This window comes from Camelus ferus, chromosome 23, assembly GCF_009834535.1.
Source record: "Camelus ferus isolate YT-003-E chromosome 23, BCGSAC_Cfer_1.0, whole genome shotgun sequence".
NCBI classification, from domain to species: Eukaryota; Metazoa; Chordata; class Mammalia; order Artiodactyla; family Camelidae; genus Camelus; species Camelus ferus.
The window spans coordinates 1,088,714-1,109,631 of NC_045718.1; the positions used below are offsets into that span (position 1 = coordinate 1,088,714).

Sequence of the window (20,918 nt, forward strand, 5' to 3'; positions counted from 1 at the left end):
CGCACGCGGGGGCGTGCCTGGAGATGCGGGGGCGTGCCTGGAGACGCGCATGCGCGGCGGGGCTGCGCTGGCCCGCCTCTGGGCCAACTCTGAGGTAGCTCCAGCTGAACTGAGAGTTTGGCTTTTCTAAGAGAGGTATACGGGTGACGCCTTCGGTAAGGCTCAAGGTTATACTTACTTGCTGTCGGATTTGAAACTGCAGCCCTAAAATTCAGGATTGCTTTTTTATTTGGAGAAATATTGCTGTTATTACGTTTCAAATTTAACAGATATCATCACATTTTACCTTCTTTGAGACTTACCGGGGAGATTTGTAGCTTTTCATACACAAGATAAAAACAGCCATGTGACAATAATTCTGCGTAATTTTAAGAAATAGTTTGCTGTCATTTAAAGAGGTACCTTTGTATACCTATTAAGATGGCTATTATTGAAAAAAACGTAAAATTAATGGTGGCGGTGAGGTGGAGAAATCGGAACCCTTGAAGATTGCCGAGGGGACTGTAAGACGGTGCAGCCGCAGTGGGAAAGTCTGGCGGTTCCTCAAAATGTTACAGAATTACCATGTAATCTAGCAATTCTGCTCCTAGGTGCGTAAAGAAAAGAAATGAAAGCAGGGACTCAGTTACGTGTACACTAGTATTTTTAGTGGTGTTACTCACAATTGCTGAAAGGCGGAGACAACCCAAATGCCCATGGATGGATGAATGGAAAATAAACAGTGGGCTATTATTCAGCCTTAAAATGGAATGAAATTCTGATACTTGCTACAGCATAGATGGACCTTGAAGATAAGCCAGACACAAAAGACAGATATTTTATCATTACACCTACGTGAGGTAATCTAGAATACACAAATTCATAAAGACAGAGTAGAGTAGTGGTTACCAAGGGCTTAGTTAGGGGAACCTGGAATGGGAAGATATAGTTCAATGCGTGCCGAGTTTCTGTTTGGGATGATGAAAAATTTCTGGAAATAGTGATGTTGTTTACACAACATTGTGAATGTACATAATGCCACTGAAACTTTAAAATGGTTAAAATGGTAAAAAATTTGTTATGTATGTTTTATCACAATTTAAAAAATACAGAAAAAAAGGATTACTTTCTATATACAGACCTGACTGTAGACATATTTTAATACTGAGGGCTATAGCCCCAGCAAGTGACTCATTCCTGGTAAAATTCAACAAACAACCCAGCAGAACTTAAAGTGCCATTAAACACCAGCTTTCCATTCTTTGCAGCATGTGCTCTATTTAAGCAACTAGAACTTATCTTTTATTTGTTCAATTCGTTTGTTATTTTATTTCTTGCTTGTTTATACTTTTATTTTTAATTGAAAATTTAATAAACTTATCATTTTTACAATTTGATAATTGTTACAAAAAAGGAAAAAGGGACCAAGTTGAATAATCAGCTTATAAAGGAGGAACTAGCTCATAAAACTTAATCACCCTATTCCCAGGTGACTAGACTGTTTATCATCACAGGTCAGTTGCCAAGATAAACTCTATGCTATCACAGTATTATACCAGTGCTGTCTATGGGAATGGCCCTACATACCATTAGTTAACCGTAGCAAAAAGGAACTCTGAGTCATTTCACTAAAGCCTCTAGATCTTCAGCTGCTGGTACTGAGGATGAAATCATAAGAGAAGACAGTCTGGGGTGGGCTGAGCTCTGATAGCCCATTCTCAAGAAATATTTCTGTTTCTAGATCCGCCTTCCTCATGTCAATTCTTGATAACTTCCAAGAGCCAAGTGAGAAGAAGGCAGTGATGCAGGAGGAGAGACCACTGGAGATAGGCCAGGTAAGGCTTTGAGTTCTGCTACTTTCAGAACTCCATTTACTGCCAGAAAAAAACCTTTTTGTGTACTACCTCATGCTTTTGAGACAGCAAAAAATCAGAAACATAATTATTTAACAGTTATGATTATTATTGATAATAATAATAATAAATAAATCAGCTGAAACTCACTGGGACTTACTAGGTGTCAAGCACTGTCATGAATAAATTCCCATGAAGCTCTGTGCTAACATTATCCGTTTTTGCCAGTTAAGCTCAGAGTATGGTGTGAGGTCATACTGCCAGTCATTTTAGAGCCTGGACTCACATGTTGGTCCTTTCTGATTCTAGAGTCCAGGTCCTTTACTGTTACACACATTTACACATTAGCTCACAAAACTTAGGGTATGTTCCAACTATTTTATTTTAGGGAAAAAAATCCTTCTGCGATTTAGGCTATAGCCCTTTAGAGTCTCTATTGATTAGGAGTTCCTGTGTTTCTTCAGAGTTCCCAAGATTCCTGGTGTTAATTCTTGGGTCGCTCCTCCACCTTGAATGAGCACCAATTTGAGCAGGTAAACAGGCAGTAACTGAAGATTGGGATTCTGAGTTTCAACTAGAACTTGAGCCTTTCCAGATTTAGGATCATTATTGGAATAAGCCAGATTCTTCCAAACCTAATCAAAGTACTCCTTTATTCCCAGTGATTTCAATGCTTAGGTATTGTTGCTATTCCTTTCATCTTTATTTATAGAACAAACAGAAGGTTTTAGATTACTATATTTAGAAATGCCATCTGGTAGGCAAACTATTGAACAAAAATGTTTTGTTCCTTTCCTGTAACTTTGTTTTCTATCTTTCAACATGAGTTCCTTTCATGTGTTACTTTGAAATGTAATCAGGTTTCAGGCTGGTTGTTTGCTTCTTTTATGGTGAATCTTTTGCCCTTTTGAACTTGGGGTAAGAGTCATCTCTGGAAGATTTTTATTCATTCATTCTTTTACTCTGTGTATCTCTTAATTTTTTTGTTGTTCTTAACTCATTTCCTTTCAGCCAGTCTAGATGCCCATTGTTGGCACACTCCCTTTTGGTAACCGAAGTGTCTAAACTAAGAAAAGCAAGTAAACAAAATAAAAGCAAAAATACCTCTCCTTGTTTTTTGTTTTGTTTTTTTTTTTTTTTTTGCAGTGTTTTAATTCCTATTGGGGGCTAAAGATATAAATGGTATCAGAGTTTAGTTTGCTGTGCCACTATGAGTTTAGAAATCCTCTAGGGCGCACTTGTTGGCTTTAAGGAAATGACTGAAAGATTAGGCACGTAGAGTTGTGTATTTGGTACTTTCAGATGATTGCAATTAAATGAAGTCACTTTATCCATACAGACAATATGCAATTTTAAATGTGTTGTTTTCCTCAGTCTGGAGTGTCAAATCTTACCCCCTCCATTGGTTGGTGTTTATCTGTTGCATTACTCAAAGGGACAGAGAAACACATATTACATAAATAATACATACACGTTGGATTAAATGTCTCAGTATTAAGTAATTGTAAAAATTTTATAAATTGACAAAGTAGGTTCCTTTATACCTTCCCCTTGTCCATTTATGAAAGGAAAACTAGAAAAAACTTAAAGGTCCTGAATTCTTAGGAAGCAGTAAAGCTAAACTCTTTAGAAAGGAATAGTGATAAGAAGTTATGAACTTCAGTATTGTCATTTCCTTGGTTCTAGGGACCTGAAGTTTTTTCAGCTCAATCCTAGATACAGGTGTGAGGAGGCCTCCTACTTCAACCCACTACTCCTACTAGATTTGCATGGCATAGATGGGGTCTTTTTAGAGCAGATGGGTCACCTGGGGCATCATGAGCTAGGCTGAGGCAGTATGGGGGGTGGGAGATGACACATGAGTTACTCAGATACAGACTAAATATAATCTTGGAGCATGGGCAGTTATCACTCCTGTTGGACTATTAACAGGCAGTTGTGGGGAGGATAAATTAGGAGTTTGGGATTAGCAGATACAAACTACTAAATGTAAAATAGATAAACAACAAGGTCTTACTATATAGCAGAAGGAACTATATTCAATAGCTTGTAATAACCTATAATGAAAAAATATGAATAACTGAATCACTATGCTGTACACCAGAAACTAACACATCATGGTAAATCAACTATACACAATTAAAGCAAAATAAAACAAAACAGAAAACAACAACAAAAACCAAACAGTCAGAGTGATTCACACCAAAGCAATGTGCACACTCTTGGTAAGGACAGTGGAAATTTCTCCCTTAAACATAGGCTGGGTGGTCAGTGTATGTGACTGGACACTGGAAAAATGTGCTTTGCATTGTCACGTGAATCTTCTGTAGGAAAAGGTTTTTCTCCCTTTTGAGCACGTCCCATGACCAGTTCTCGCATTCCCAAGCTGCTTTCTGGAAAAACTTCTTAGTCAACTTCCTCTAAGTCCTCACATTAGTCTTGGGACTCTCCATAGATCTTTGTGTTGTCTGGGTACTTTAGGCCCCATTCTTTGGTCTTCTATAACAGATCTTGATGGTTCTTCAAATTCAGAGCAAGAATTATTAGCAACTCTTAACCAGATCCTGTTCCCTTGAGGGCAGGGAAGACTCAGTCTTTCAGCCTTCCCATGGGCTGAGGACTGAGGGCTGAGGGCTGAGGGCTTACTTTTTGTATTACATTGCATACATCTAATAAAAAAAAGTACGAAAAGCCAAAAGAGTAATTTCTCTATCAATACAGTCTGAACAATTCTATCCTGTCACATTCATATAAGAGAAGATGAAACATGTACGTAATTATAACAGCATACAATGAGCAGAATATTGAAATGATAGTGAGGAGTTACTGTTTCAGCTTCAGGAGTCAGAAGCTGTATAACATTAAACAGGCCATCAAGTCTCTTTGGACCAGTTTCTCAAATTCCATGATTCTAGGATCATGAAAGACTTTAACTGTGTTACACTTCCCATTTTTATAAATATGCCTCTGACGTTTAATTATGCTCAAAACTGTTAATTATACTGCACAAACTCCTTTTTAGTAGTATCAGAAATATTAGCAAATATAATTCTCCTCCTTTCTTGTCTGGATGATTTTAGCACCTTTACTTTTTCTTTCTACTCTTTTCCTGGTGGTTTTGAAAAACCAAGGAAAAAGAGAGTTAAAAAGAATCTTTTAAAAAGATAATCAGATCATATGAAATCAATCTTCGCAATTTAAAAAATAAGTGCAATTTATTTTGAAGTGAACTATTTTTTTCTTTCCAACTGTCTATTTATCTATGTCATTGACTGATGAAAATATTTTATATAAAGGTATTATAAAGGATTTTCTATTGTCATACCTGTATTTTATTAAGAAAATAAACTTTGTAAAATTCTCCTTAATTCATATTCTAAAGGCAAATACTATTCCTTTGTCTATTATCCTTTCAGAGAATTTTTTATTATAAAATGCTGGCAAAATGTAAGTCTTTATGAGAAAGTTTTCTTTGTATAGGTTAAAAATAGATGCAAGTGTATATATTCAAAATAATTGAAAGCAAAGTCTTGAAGAGATGTTTGCATTATGTTTATAGTAGTACTATTCAAAATAGTCAAGAGATGGAAGCAGCCCAAATGTCCATCAAGAGATGAATGACTAGACAAAGTGTGTTATGCAATACAATAGAATATTATTCAGTCTTAAAAAGGAAGGAAATCCCGCCACATGCTACAATATGAGTGAACCTTGAGGACATTATGCTAAGTGAAATAAGCCAGTCACAAGAGGACACATACTGTATGATTCCACCTCTATGAGGTACTTAGAGTAGTCAAATTCATAGAGACAAAAAGTAGAACGGTGGTTACTGGGGTCTGGGGCAAGGCAGAAAAGAAGAGTTGTTGTTTAATGAGTGCAGGGTTTCAGATTTAAAAGGAAAAAAAAATTCTTTAGATCTGTTTCAAAACAATGTGACTATACGTGTTGCTGAATCCAAGCTCTCACTGCTCGCCACACTACAGGCCAATAAATCAAGAGATGAGTCGTTGGGACAAGGGCTAGTGACTTTAATCAGAACGCCATCTCACTGAGGACATGGTGAACTAGTGTCCCAAAGAACCATCTTCCCTGAGTTAGAATTCAGGTTTCTCTTATACTAAAAGGAGAAAGGGTGTAGTTATTTGTTGCAAACTTCTCCATGTCAGAATCCTTTGTTCCTGCAGCTGTCTACGCAGGTCAGGCCATGATTTTCCTGCAAAGCTCCAACAAGACAAATGCTATTCTGTGTTCTTCAAATTTTTATCTTTATATGAATGGAAAAGTGTTGTACCCTTAAATATCAGACAAAGCCTTGAGAATGGGCTATCCTGAATATTTCAGGCTATAGGCAGCATTCTTAATTTGTAACAAAAGCAATAGAATACAAAGATTAAAGTAAAAGAAATAGATCCAATATGGAGTCAGATTTGTTCTTCCCTATTACACACTTAACACTTCTGAACTGTACACTTAACAATGTTTAAGATAGTAAATTTTATGCTATGTGCTTCCTATCACAATAGGTAAATGGATACAAGTGATAAAATAGGAGTTTAAAGCAGTGATTATTCAAAATATAAGCGAAAAGAAATGTCTTTGGTAAATAGTGTTGTTAATCCACAAACCCACACATTATTCCAAACTAATTTAGACAAAATTGTCGGTGTTCTGGTAGAAGGTGCAGTGGCTTTGAAATACGAAACTTAAGTTTAAATACTTTTCCTGCTAGCCCTGTGATCTACTAAACTGTAGTTTCCTTAAGTGCAAGACCTATTTTTACTTATTTTTGTATCTTCCTGAAATACCTGGAACAGTATTGTAAATATTACTTGTCACAATTGAATTACAATTTTGAATTATATTTTGAAGAAACTGCATACAGGAAGAGAGAAACTACACCTGTTCAGACATCTACCTGTCATTGGTCATGCTGGCAGTAGCCAGAGAGAGCCAGAGAGGCGGACAGGCCAGACTTGGAGAAAACCAGACAAGGGTCAGGGTCGCGATATTAGGACCAGTTCAGCTTCACTTGGGAAGGAGAATTTTTTGAAAAACATAAAGCTCATTGTTGAGAAATCATGTAGTGAGAATCAGGCGAAACTAGGACGTGACCCTGAGTGAACGAAGAACTAGGTCATAAGGCGAGGGAAAGAGCGAGCCATAGTCCACCAAGGCCAGTTGCTTAAAATGCAGCCAGTGTGATTAGAGCACAGAGGTCAGCCAGTGCATGAAGATAGGATGTTGTCCTATCACAAGGCTATTAAATAGATGGTGGTGATGAATAGGAGAAGTTCGTGGTCTCCTTTAAGATCCAGCTTAGAGCCACAGACTTCTCCAGTGGCCAACACCACCCCCCTACCCTGGCATATACCATCTTGAATGCACATTGGAGGTTTTCTAAACCAGCCAAAGGACTCCCTAGAAATGAGTGGATCTCAGGTGTGACTACCCTCCTCCTTGCTTTTAAATTTTTGAAAGCAACATACAAGCAAGGCCTATGTGAAGCCCTGTGCTTTATATCCTCAGCTAAACCAAAGCGTCACTATTCACCTGGTACCAGCTCCCGTATCATCCAGCTGAGTTGTGAGGAGAGAAATAGTTGACATCTATAAAGACTGTCTCCCCAATTTTTCCATTATAAGCTCCAGCAGTAAAAAGTGTTTAGCACATCTCTTATATATGTATATTTATTTATACATTAGATGGATACATTATTTAGTAATATATTATATGCATACAAAACATAAATAAAAGTAGACATTTAAAAGCTTAGAATAAAAATAAGATATAAACAAGTTTTAATATCTTCTTTCCACATTCCAAAGACTGTCTTGTACACTTTTGAGATAGTTACCCTATTTTTGAAAATACTATTCTTGAGGATGATTCTTGCAAATCTAAACATGACAATAACAAGGAAATGAGGTCATTTTTATGAGAATGCCTCATTTTAAGAAAATATGAATAGACATCTCAAAGTCTAAATTTACAAGATAAATTAAATGTGGCATAATTTATATCAGGATGAGTGTCTATTTCTTTGATCTTCTTGAAGTCATCCATCTTTATATTCCCGGTGCCTAGACTAGAAAAGGATTCTTAACAGAGTTTTTTTTTTTTAAAGATGTTTTTACACCTAATAAAAGTTTGATTTTACAAAACCAGTTTTCAAAAAACTCTTAAGGAACATACCTCTATTTTTTCTGTTCATTTCTGGAGACAGCCAGTCTTCTGTTCTACTTTTTTCATCATGTTGAACACCAAGTTTTCTCCAAATATGCTGTGCTGCTTTGTGCCCCTTTGCGTTTGTCCATCCTGATCTCTCAGCTAGGAGTAGCTCTCCCCTCCTTTGCTTGCTTATTCATTCTTCAGACTCAGTTCTATCTTCTTTTCCTTTGTCTGGTCTTTACTGAGCCCAGATGCCACCTCTACTTGCTCCTCCAGCAAGCATCGCCACCACGAGCACAGCATTTACACATTTGACCATTTCCTTTTCTGTCTTTCCCACTTCCCACTCCCCTACTGTGGCCTTAAAAAAAAATCAATGAAAATAAAGAGCTTCTATTTAACATTGCCACTGTGCCAAGTCCTTCACAGTGATTCTCACTTGAAGGCAGACTGCAGGTGTGTGTTTATGTGTGTTATGTGCACATGTGTGCAGGAAGAATTGTCATGTAATTTTTCTCCCATACCCTTCACTAGTTTTTATTTACATGACTATTATAGAATGCACAATAGACAAAAGACGTTAAAAACATCATTCATTGCAGTTGTGCAATAGGAAAAGTCCAAGAGCTAAATAAGCAACCTACTCAATAATTTACATTAAAAAAACCCCCCACTAAACATCAGCTTTTAGAAACTTTACTGGCAAAAATCTCAACTTCTTGCTTCAATTTGCACCAGTGATAGGCTTTGAAAAACTGTTTATCCGGGTAGTTTCTTTCTTTCTTCTAACAACTTTCTTCTTCTTACTAGCATTGAAGTCTAGATGGAAAAACATTAATAATATTTTGTTTATGAAGACAAGTGGGTTGACTGTAAGAAAAATATTGATTCACATCTTGCTTCCCAGTGAGAAATGCCACCCATGAAGTCTGCTGGCACTTGCTTCTAATAATAATATAATTTCATGAAAGCCAGAAAAAGTGCATACATTCACTTGCAAAAGTGTGAATTATTTATTTTTCTTTACAAAAAAATGTAAAGTGCATTGGTGTTCAACTTAAGCTGAAAACAATTTAACAGCAAATGCTTACCTAGACTATGGAAGACATCAAAAGGGCTTGTCATATTTCAACACAGACTACAAGAATGTACATCCCTTTCTGTGGAGTATTAACATAAAATTTAAAATCTACAAAAGTTTAAGATATTAAAAGGTAAATAATAATCAGCCTTCACTGAGTTATTTCTTCTTAAAAAAAAAAGATTCACATATGCTGTATAGATTTAAATCTTCCTCTTCCTCACAAAAAGTATCCTATTTTTCTAGGTTTCTTACATTGTGCAGGTGGAGCTGATAGACAAAAAAAGTGTATTTCATGGTCGTTAAAATCATCCCATATCCGAACAATTCCCCTCGCTTGCCACTCTTGTCAGAATAGTTCTGTTCAGTCACATGGTTAACATCTGGAAACCACTTGGGGTAACAGCTATCACTAATTTGTTGCTTCTTCAGGGAAGACACACTAGAATGGAAGTATTGAAGGTAAATTCCATGTTTCCTCCAGCGCACACACACAGACTCACATCTTGTCATTGTCTTTAAGCCATTCATTAGACCACTGAAAAGACTGAACTGTCAATAAATATCTTCTTTGTCTTAAAACAAGCTTCCAGAAAACATAAAAATGCACTGCAAATGAAATCTCTTGATTATTTCAGTTCACACAGGACATGAATTTCATTTTGACCCATGCATGGCCCTGGTCATAAACACAAGGTACATGCATTTTTCCCCCTGGAGGTTGTACATTGTGTAAAGCACCAAGTTTCCCTCATAACATCATTAGGGGACTTGTTCATTTGTGAGGAAGGAAAAAAAGAAGGAAAATACAGAGTGTGGTATGAAAAGTTCAGCCAGACTCTGTACTCAATAGAAACCATTTCTTAACTGTGTCCCACAGGTCTCTCAGGCATTTCCAGTAGGGTCAATCCAAGAAGCTTCTCCAGGGATTTCATTTAAAAGATTCATATGAGCTGGAAAAAAAAAAAAATTTAAAGGCACATAATACTATAAAGAACCAACTATGCTTTTTCCTTTTCTATACTGGTCTGTATCACAAGTTAAAAAAAAAGGAGTTGTTCTTTGTATTCAGAGGTTATGCTAATCATGCCAATTATTTTGGGATCTGAAGCTTAACATGAAATCCTTTGAAGAGAGAACTTTAATTTGTGGCTATGGCTGTTGTTCTCCGAGGTTGTCATTGTTTATGATTATTGTCTTTCTTGACCTGTGGTTGACCAAATCCTTTCCTCAAAGATGTCACTGCATCCCACATGACTACAGTCTAAGCTGTTCTGCTGAAGTTTCTTGCCCACCTCCCGCATTGTTTGAAAAAGTGCTTTATTGCATCCCTGAGAGTGTTTTTGTCAGGCTTTGCTGTTTTGCAGTTGATTCGCTTGAGCTCACTTAAGCCTTTCGGTTATTTTGCACCTACTCCAGTGAAGTTGTATTGTGATGGCCATCATTTGAATTCAAGTGGAGGAAAAAAAATCTCACTGTAATTGATACAAAATCAGTGATGACTCACATATCTATGTCTCATGTTAATGTAAATTGTCTGGTATTCACCACTTACCAAATGTGAATCGTCTGAGTCTTAAATATATATGTATTTAAGGATATATATATATCCTGAGTACTAAAACAAAGATAATTGACAAATCTGTATTCTTAAAGAACTTATGATTCCTCTCAGAGTATAGCAACAGGGTGATGATAAAAAAAATACATTTTAAAACCATCTGCTATTTTAATAGTTTGAACCTACTACAATTAACCAAAATCCTTCTTGTTCTTATCATTTCAGTGTATGTCACGGTGAACCGAATAGTAACTCAGAAGTAGTAACGCTGAGATTAATACTACTGTCTGGGAAGTAGGTTTCTTCCTGCAAATTATCTGCCATTTGCAGAATTTGCATTTATTTGTGAAGAAAATACTCCGGTGATGCATCTTGTTAAATAAACAACATACGACTCAGCTCATGTAACTGTACCCTTCAGTTGTGTCCTACAAAATATGTTCAGATACTTTGGGGAATTTGGAAAAAGTCACTTTTCAGTAGCTTCTTCATGTAATTCCACATTTTAAAAACTGTAATCAGAATTTCCTCATTTCATCCTCTTGCTTATTAATTGGTACATCGTTTAGTCTGCCCAAATGGTACTTCTCCCAAATGTTAGGCATGCTTTTTGGTTTCCTCAATTAGTATTTACACTTTTGTCTTTATTTACGTCTACAGTCAGTATTGTCTGATGCTTCATTAGATTATGTATTGGTTGATTCCATTGAGGACATTTGTTTAACCAAATGATGGAAAATTCATAATGCACTGTGCTGAATACTGTTGGTGAATGAAAGATGTATCAGACTTTGGTCCTACCCTTAGGAATTAACCTTTTATAGGGAAACAAGAGGTGCACTTGTCTATAATATATGGTAAACACAAGTAACTCCTGTAAGTTTACAGATAAAATTTTAACAAGTTCAGAGGAGAGAGAATATATTTCTAGCTATGGAAAATCAGGGAAGGCATATATAGAATAGACAATCCCAGTTCTATAATATGATGATCAGAAATTGCCAGCCCCTGGACTCCAACGACATCTCGAAGCCTTCCTTAAGAGAGGCTCTTGAGCTGTCTGTCTTCTTCAGTTCAGTATGTTTCTCTGTGGGAAGGAATGTACTCTGATAGTGTATCCTCTTGGCTCTCCTTCCTTGCCTACCCTGTTCTGGGTCCATCAGGTTGATTCCTAGCCCCTGGATGAAGGGATTTCTTCTCGTGATGAGCTTGGGCCATCTTGCTACAATGGTGTAATTCTTGTGACTTAGTGGGCCTATGTGACTCGGATGTGGTAGACTTGCTCTATGTGTTTGCTGATTGAGTGCTGAATGCATGGCGAGTGAGTGATTGAGGGCGAGTGAATGGTCATCAGATAGGACACAAACCCGCCCAAGAAAAACAGCTGGATCCTGATTACAGTTTTCAACCGAAATTACACAAGAGAACTTAGCATCACTCTTTGAACCCGAGTATAGTTGTTTGATTAATGTTTGTTGAACATGATGTTCCTCAAAATCCTCAATTTGTGCATTTGTATTTCAGCATTTGTATTGTCAGGGAAAGCTCAGTCTCCTTGTAAAAGGGGTAATCCTGCTTCACTACTGGGTAAATAGATCATTATGCAGTGTTTCCAACAGCTTTCCTAGAAATGACCCCTTTGAGGTTCAAAAAGGAACAAAAAGTGATTCGATTTTGTAAGTGTTATGCCGCTTCTTATTACATACAGTGTTCAATAAAAAAGAAAGTCCCGCAAGACCACTGTGTTTGTCCCACGGGTCTAATATCACAGAGCCTCATTCTTACAGCATCTGCATTTTGGCATTTGTTTGTCAAAACTGGGGTGGAGGTAGAAGTATTCTTTTTGCCAGTTTATGTGATGCCATAAAGCAGCGTTTTTCATTTTTCAACACTTATTAGCTCGGCTCCCCAGCTGTGTAGCACCACGCCCTGGTGTGAAATTGAGAGGGAGTGCTCTGACAAGTTTATATTGTCTTAAATTTATAGCCTTTCTTTTGCATGGGGGAAGGGTTGGCTCTTTTTAAAAGGACGTTATAGTTGTATGATTTTGCAACACAAAACTTCTATGACATGAAATAATAGCTAATGAGAAGGATGATCAGTATATCACGTTTGGCTGCCCTAAATACATCTTAACAGCTATGTAATTAGAGAAAGAATGAAGCAGGAAGTTAATTAATTAATTAGTTAATGAACTGATTGACCCATTTAATCTGGGTGTTTTCATATCCTGCCAAATATACGTAGCCCCGTGCCTAGCATGGCAAATACGATAAAAATTGTGAGCCAGTAGAGAAAAATATAAGCTCAAACTCTACTTAAATGGTTGGATTTTGCTGTAATTATTCCTATAACCACTTTAAACCTTTATTTCCCTTGTTTTCTGAAGAGCAGTTTCCAAAGAAAAAATAATTTAAGCTGATTTCACAGGAGGTTTGGTACGGCCAGCAGGAAATGGGTTAAAACAATTACTGGAGCATGATGTAGCCCATTAAAATGAAGTGATTGACGACAAGCTAGAAATTTTAAGATAAACAAACTTAATCCTTGGCTTTTCCTTTCCTACTCTCACACACACCCTAACACGTGACAAACAAGGGGGAGATTCTTAAAGTATTTTTAAGATCCATCTTGAGTAAGACAGCACAAGTAAACTCAGATAAAGCTTTTTATATTTATGTTGTGTGAAAGGCTTAAAAGTCAACAGAAAATCAGACTTTCAGTCTTCTATGAAGTCATGCTTTGCATTGGAAGGTAGAATGGAAGAAGAGCCTTTACAAATCCTACACAAGGCTTGAAAAACAGGCTCAAATTCTCCCAGCCACAGCTGGTGGTGGAGAGGGTGGGGAGATCCACGTGTTAAGACTTGGATAATGCCCAGGCTGGCACTGACAGCGAGTAAGTACCTTCCTGTGCAGTCAGAGTAAACTGCAAGCAGCTTTAATTGGCTTCCCAGCTTTGTTTGCACATGTAAAATGCAAAACAACAACTGTAAATCTCCTAAAGTCATCCCAAAAATCCAGGGCCCCCTTCAATTAGGTGAGTCTTGTGCTCATGATCTTATTCCAGATGGAAAGCCAGGACACTGGACGTTTCAATTTCAGCAAGCATTTGAAAAAGTGACATTAATTTTTGTGCCAAGTGAAAAGACTACTCTATAGAAATAAATGAGACTTCTTGAAGAGAGCTCACTGAAGCCCAGATTCCATCGTTTAACCATGGCTTCCTTGAGGTACAAGGAAACTGCAGCAGCAGGCAGATGAGGCTGGGATGTAGCCATTGGTTTGGAGAAACCCATTCTGCAGCAGAGGGAACTGCATCTGGAGAGAGGAAAAAATGGTTTCACAGACATCACCTGGTATTTGAACAGCAGAAGAAAATAGGACCCATTTCTCAACTAAAACCTGCATGGGCAAAATTATACGCTGGTCTTCTCCACCAGCTTTTATGTATAGACCATATTTTAACTTGGGAAGATACAAAGGACAAGCTAGCTTTTCGAATGATTAGTGCTGATTCTTCTTTTTAAACAGAGGAGTGACATGGCCATGTATGTAACAAGCTAGCTCTGGCAACACAGATATAACTTAAGGGACAATATATTAAGTAGATTGAAAGAGGCTAAGAGGAGGGACTCATTAGAAATCTTTTTCAATAGACTAGGGAGAGGCAAAAGTTACCTGAATTTAGGCAGTGATTTTCGGGATGGAGTTGAGGGCAGATTAGAATGGTGGAATGGGTCGAGACTTGGTTACTCATTGAACTTGGAGATGAAGTATAGGAAATAGTCTAAAATGACTATCTCCAAGTGTTCCAGTGAAGCTATTAACAAAGATAAAGGATATAGAGGAAGGAGCAAGTGTAGAGTGAGGATAATGGGTTCAGCTTTTCCCAGGTGATTTGAGGTGTCAACAGGAGTTTGGTGAACATTGGAAACAGGGTCTAAAGCTTAGATCCTATTGGGGATGGAAGTAAATTTGGGGAGTTACCTGCATCTAGGGATCAGATAAAAGGCTAGGCCAAGGAAGAGAAATCAGTGAAAAATTCTCAGGAGGAATCCTGAAGGTAGAAGGAAATATGGAGGAACGTCATGAAAGCAAAGAAGACAATCAGGCTTAGGCAGTTATTTAGGTCAACACCCATGGAGAGTATGTGAGAATGAAATGGGGCCATTGGATTTAGGGGGTACAAGGGAGATGACTGGCAAAGATTTTTTTCATTTTAGTTTTATTGAGATATAATTGACATACAGCATCATGTAAGTTTAAAGTATATAGCGTAATGACTTGACTTACCTATATTGTGACTTGATTACCACAATAAGTTTAGTTAACATGTGTCAGCTCATATAGATGTGGAGAAAACACTTTTTCCTTTTGACGAGAACTTTTAGGATTTACTCCCTTAGCAACTTTCAAATATATTATACAGTGTTAACTATAGGGTATCATGTTGTACATTACATACCCAGCACTTGTTTATTTTATAATTGAAGTGATACCTTTTGACCACCTTCACCCGATTCCCTCATTCCCACCCACCCCTCAACTCTGGTAACCACAAATCTGATCTCTTTTTCTGAGTTTGTTTTTAGGCTCCACGTGTAACTGAGATAATACAATCTTTGTCTCTCTCTGAGTTATTTCATTAATCATAATGCCTTCAAGGTCCATCCATATTGTTGCACATGGCAGGATTCCTTCTTTTCTGTGGTTGAATAGTGTTTTATCGTACATATATATGTTTTTGAGAGCGTTTTCAGTAGAACAGTGGGTCTAGGGATCAAATTGCTGTGGCTCAGGTTGGGAATCTAGGGTAAAAAAGTGAATACAGCAAATGAGGTCTGTTCCTTTAAAATGTTTACGTGTAAAGTCAAGAAGGAGACAACGTTGAAAAAGGAATATTTTTCAAAATGTGGATGAATCGAGCATATGATAAATTGACCAGAGAAGCCAAGAAGAGGAAGGACTGGACAATGGCTTGAACAAGAACTCAAAAAAGATGTGAGGGAATGGGAGGGAGAGCCTTGCAGAGTAGGGTGCCCTTCCGCTGAGGCTAGGAAGGAATGGAGGCAAATCTGAATGTGCGGACAGTGAAAACAGGCAAGACTGTCCCTTTCATGGCCTCTTTCTAAGAATGAAAGGAATAGGAAAAATGTTAAGGGCTTAAGAAAATCTATAAACACTTAAAGGAAAAGGAAGCTGGATAAGAATAAAGAAGAATCGCCAAGCAGCCATGAATGCACATAGAAAATACAAAGGAACTAATTTACATCATCCAGTTGGTACCAGTAGCTACTGGAAGGAAACAAGAAGTAAGCAGTTTACTGATCTTGTGCTGGAGTTGGCAAGGCAGAGGATCAGGGTGAGATGAGACTATTGATTGAACTGAGGAGAATGTGGTACAGTATAAGCTAAGCAGGGATAGCATTAGGCCAAGAAAGCGCATAAAGAGAGGATAAAGCCTGCGGGTCCCCAACAAGGTCTCTGAGCCAATTTCATGAGAATGAGGGAATGAGCGAGATGGAAGGACAGGAAGTTACATATAAAAAGGACATTGAGAGTTAATTATTTCAGAGGTGGAGCATTATTTTGTAGTGTATAGGAGTGTGAGGAGACTCCCTGAGGAAGTAAGACTGAGCAGGACCTTTAAGAATGGGTAGAGTTTTAATGGTGGGGAAGAGGGAGGACCGTCTATGGCCCAAATCAAGGAACTGGGGGCAGGCTTGAAGAGAAACATGAGTCCCGGAGAATCAGGAGGTCCAGCCAGAGAGGAAGCAGTGGGAACAGTGATGCACTGGAGTTTACCAGAAAAAGCAAGGTGGAGAGGTAAATTGAGCTACACTGTAGAAGGGTCTGAAAACCCTTTGAGGGATTAACACTTTTATCTAGTGGACCATCCCAAGGCATTAAGCAGGGGAATGCCATGAAGAGAGCAATGTTTGAGGCACATTTACCTGGATGGAGACTGTGGAAGGGATGCCCAAGGGGGGTCATCGAGAAGGCTCAGGTGACAGGAGCCGGAGCAGTGACTTGAAGGGAGGCAGCCTTAGTTAAGAGATGAAAGGATGTGATGACAAATTAGATGCAAGGAACATACAGATGGACGAGCTAAAGCGGTCCTCAAGTTCTCAGGCCAGGACACCAGAAAATACCCCAACTGCTAAGGAGTGTGGCGAAACTGCAAAGGAGGGGAGGTGTGGGGAAGGGGAGACAGGGGCGTGTGCACAGAGGAGAGTTTTCCACCCCAGTGCTTCTTGTTTGTGCTGTGAAAAAATAAGGTTCTTACGAAGCCACAGGATGTCAAATGTTCGTAAACACAGTTATTATCATGTTATTCGCTTTATTAAAACTGACACGTGATGGAGTGGTGCACCGTTGAGAGACAGCAGTTGTAGGCATCACCCTGACACGAAGAAGTCAGAAGTTGGGAGGCTCCTTTCGTCTCTTGAAGCAAAGACTTCTGGTGAACAGGCTCTGTTAATAATGGCTGTGTTCCAATTAAAAAACCTTTAAGGGCGGATTATATGAAAAAGACTGTTTAATCACACCTTAATTTTTTTCACTCACAGCTGCACATGGGTAGCGGGCACCATGCTGGGAGCACTACCTTTGATTGCAAAGCATAAAAAGTTTTACAGGCTTTTTTTTTTTTCCTACTAAGTTAAAGTTTGGGGTCTCTTCTCTGTTACACTTGGGTAATAATCTAGGACGAAATAGTCAAAAGTGCATAACTGGACCCAGTTAAAAATGTATTTTAAAAAAATCATCTTTGATGGTCCCTAGTTATTTAGGTTGTGGAAAAATGTGGATTAATGAATATTTTAAATAAACTTTACTATGTAGTAGGTTTAAAACTGGGCTAGATAGATCAGTAGTAACCAAGAGTAATGAAAATATTTCTCGAAACGGTTGTTTGATGGCAGAAATATGACAGTATTTTATTATATTTTTGGAATTCATTTTTTTCTAAAATATTTCCTTTAAGTTTTTTTTTTTTTAATAGAATGTGTCTTTTAAGAGCAGGCTGTTTTATAATTACATGAACGTATGCTACACAAGCTGAAAAAGTCCTTCAACTATAAGTAGATTTTGTTCTCATTACTGGACCATCAGAAATGAAAATAAACGTTGCCAGTAATGACTTGTGTTTTCTCCATGTGGAGTGTGATTAACAGACGTTTCTCCCCACGTAGAGTATGATTTACAGAATTTTTAGTTGAGTTCTAGGTTTAGAAGCTCTGATTCTTCAGTGAATTCTAAAGCCAGTGAGAGACCTTTTCTAATTCTTTATAGAACAAGCAGTAAGAGTGGTGTGTTAGTTTCCTAGGGCCATTGTGAGAAATTACCACAAGCTGGGTTGCTCAAAAAGACGAAAGTTTGTTCTCTCACAGTTCTGAAGACCCAAAGCCTGAAACCAAAGTGTCAGCAGGGCTGTCCTCCCTCCTAAGGCTCTAGGGAATAATTCTTCCTTGATTCTTCTAGCATCTGGTAGCTTCTGGCAGTCCTTGGTGTTTCTTGGCTTGTACCGCAGAACTCCAATCTCTGCCTCTGTCTTCGCATGGCCTTCATTCCTGTATCCCTGTCTGCTCTGTGTCTGGATGCCTCTGTGCCCGAATCTCCCTCTCCTTTTTTTTATAAGGACCTCAGTCACTGGATTTAGTGGCTACCCGAAATCCAGGATGATTTTGATCCCCAAATCCTTAACTAGTTACATCTGTAAAGACTTTATTTCCAAATAAAGTAATATTCAGAAGTTTAGGATAGACACGCATTCAACCCACTATAAGTGGTAATAATAATGTCTCAGGGTTGCATCGTTTTACGTCTTAAAAGTTGTCGGCCAGACCAGCAGTAGAGGGGAGGGCCTGCTGGGATGAGCGGCCCCAAATGTGGAGGCCTCGGGCTACAGCACAGGAAGAGATCCGGTAGTGAAGCCATCCTTGGGCCTTGCGTGCCCACGGACTCGCAGCAAGAGCCTGGGCCTTGCCTAAGTCTCCCAAGGTCTCCTGGCTCTTCCATGCATGGGAACACGATCAGCGGCTTCTACTCCGGTATCTAAACCTGATTCACTGCCGACCAGACTAGACCAGAGAAGGGGCACACAGGCGGGGAGCAAACCGGCCTGGCTGTCCATGCAAAGCTGTCATTTGTTTTTTTTTTTAACAGATATTGCTAATAGCCCCTCACACCTGTATCAAGCGTGCTTTCTCCTTGAGACTCCCACAGATCAGTGAGGTGGGCAGGTGAAGCAGGACTCACAGACTTGTTGAAAGAAGCACGTGGTTCGTCAGTGGCTTCAGCAAGTGTTCTGTGAGCGTGTGTTGGGTTCTAGGCTCTGGCTGGGAGGTTCCTCAAGCAGAACCAGTGCAGGTTTTCTGGCCACGGGTCCAGTGCTGTTAATTATATTGTCCACCTTGTGCAATAGTGGTCATGAAGTGAGGATGCTGGGGCTAGAAGCTCAGTTCCTCCATTTACCTCTCTGAGCCTTCCTTAGATATTACACACGCAGGCTGAGAGGAAGAAGAACAACTCCTTCATGGGCTTGTGGGAAAGATTACGTCAGTTTATACAAGTAAAGTATTTAGAAGAGTGTGTGACACATAGCAAGTATTTAATAATGTTGAGTTACTATCATCACTATACACAAGGTACTTTAGTTGAACAAGTGTGTATATAATCCTTAACCTCAGGGAGATTATTATTATTAATACAAACATACTTGCATGGTCTTGTAGTTTGCAAGAATCATCCTACTATTCTTTCAAACCCCCTTCAATTTACTCAATATATTTGTAGGCTAGAAAAATGGACTTGAGTGAAGTTAAGTAACTTGTTTATTACAGCGAGTTAATGGCAGAATTGTGCCCTCAAATCTGGTTATCTGACCCATAGGCCACATCTTAAATATTAAAGAGAAGGGGAGAGAGCTGGTGGATATTCAGCAACTGTATCCCAGGCTTGTGATATGGAAAGTTGAATTGAGAAGCATCCTTGGTAATAGAAAATATACAGGTTTAAAAGTCAGAAAACTTGCATTTTAACCTCTTCTCTGCCATGTGAGCTGGAAAATGATGTCCATGCTTTTGCAAAGTGTACTGACTATTAATGAGATGGATCCTCACTCCTCAAGTCCATCTGACATATTTCAAGTAGTGGAGCTCCGAGTTGTAACCTGCAAATCCCGTCTTCATTTGCTGAGTTTGTATTTGCTGGAAAATGACAGAGTCTGGCCCCTGATGCAGACTTGGTTCGTATAACGTGTTGCTTGCCGTGCGTTTGGGAGATGTCCCAACACACCATTGTTGATGCAACAGTGACAGGTCTTTTAAATGTCGATTCTGTGAAAATGTAATGTCATTGGACTTGGACAGATGCCTGAACCAGACCACCCATCATATTTATTTTTCTGTCAAACAGGTCAAACCGATTCAGTGGAAGGGCTTTGAACTTTCTTGATAGCGCATAACTCACATTTCAGTCTAAACGTACGATGAGTTAACACTGAAATATTGCTGCTGAAAGCTACGTTTGGTGCATATTTTTTGCAAGATCTTTTTCTTTTGTCAATTTTATGTTCAGCATTTGCTCTTATCCTACTACCTTGTTGAGGGAAAGAGAATCTTTTCTTTTTCTTCTTTATTTTTTTAACCTGACCATGGAACTCAAATCAGTGTTCAAGGTCATCCCTCATGAGAATGATCTGCTTTATGTTTTTTCCTATGTTTATTAACCAGATTTGTCTTACTCCCATGACTCTCTGTCCTATGAGTTACTCTTCATTATAATTTGCAGGAAATGCTCCCACTGAGATTAGCATTATGCCTGGCACATAGCAGGCATTCAAGAGTTGCTTGATGACTTGAAGTTTATGTCCATCTCAGTAACACAGATAATTCTGGGTCTTAGCCCCCTTCTAAACTGACCTGTTCCACCTGACCTCTGAGATCAAAATTGCTCACGTCTTACCGGGAACAAGCGGAGTGTGAGGAAGCTGCCTCAGAAAGACATATTTGACGTTATGTCCCTCTTGTTGATGGCAGTTGGGTGTCACAGCTGGAGCTGGCCTGCCTTCCCCTGCGGAAAATGCGAATGGACCCCAACCCTTCCTCTTCGGAGAGGACTGACATGTAAAGTGCCTGTCAGCACTTACTCTGGCTGTCCACTTACCCTAAACCTAAGGAGGTGATTTTCCCAACCCAGGGAAACTGGATTCTCCACGACTATGACTTCAGGCTGCTGAGAATGACTTTGTCTGGGGTCTGCCTTTCTAT

The 20,918-nt window shown here is 38.7% G+C and overlaps 1 long non-coding RNA gene across 2 annotated transcripts in view; it reads left to right on the top strand.

The window, feature by feature from the left end:
• Positions 1–42: 42 nt before the first annotated feature.
• The window catches only part of LOC116659325, a 298,444-nt gene continuing 277,568 nt past the window's right edge, over positions 43–20,918 (top strand). For both annotated transcript variants that reach the window (XR_004314642.1, XR_004314641.1), the window contains exons 1-2: positions 43–155; positions 1,721–1,814. This is a non-coding gene — a long non-coding RNA (uncharacterized LOC116659325). The remainder of the gene's footprint in view (positions 156–1,720; positions 1,815–20,918) is intronic.